We start from the raw sequence: 346 nt of genomic DNA, 5'->3' as shown, positions 1-346 counted from the left end.
AGTAGCACTTAATGTGCAAGAGTTGTGGGTTTCAGGAGCAAGTATAGCCAGTGCAAGCACCTGTACATCGTGTAGGTAAATAGTTGACGTATGATCACGAATTCTTTTTGCTGTGGCGTTCCCAGGTCGGTACACACTTCGTGCATACAGACACTACTGAGTGGTAGAGCTCATTACTAGGGCCAGTTTTATGCTTAGTAGTAGCTGCATTTCACTCTTGAATAAATGCTGGTGGGCAGTTTTTTTTTTATTGAAAATTGAAGAAAGGATAGTTGTTCATTTAGGTATGTGAGCCGTGTAATGTAATTTCATTACATATCCCAAATGACCTATCTTTTCATATTGT

Source organism: Amblyomma americanum, chromosome 1, assembly GCF_052857255.1.
Source record: "Amblyomma americanum isolate KBUSLIRL-KWMA chromosome 1, ASM5285725v1, whole genome shotgun sequence".
Lineage (NCBI taxonomy): Eukaryota > Metazoa > Arthropoda > Arachnida > Ixodida > Ixodidae > Amblyomma > Amblyomma americanum.
The sequence above is the reverse complement of the archived record's forward strand: the minus strand, read 5'-3'. Positions refer to the sequence as shown.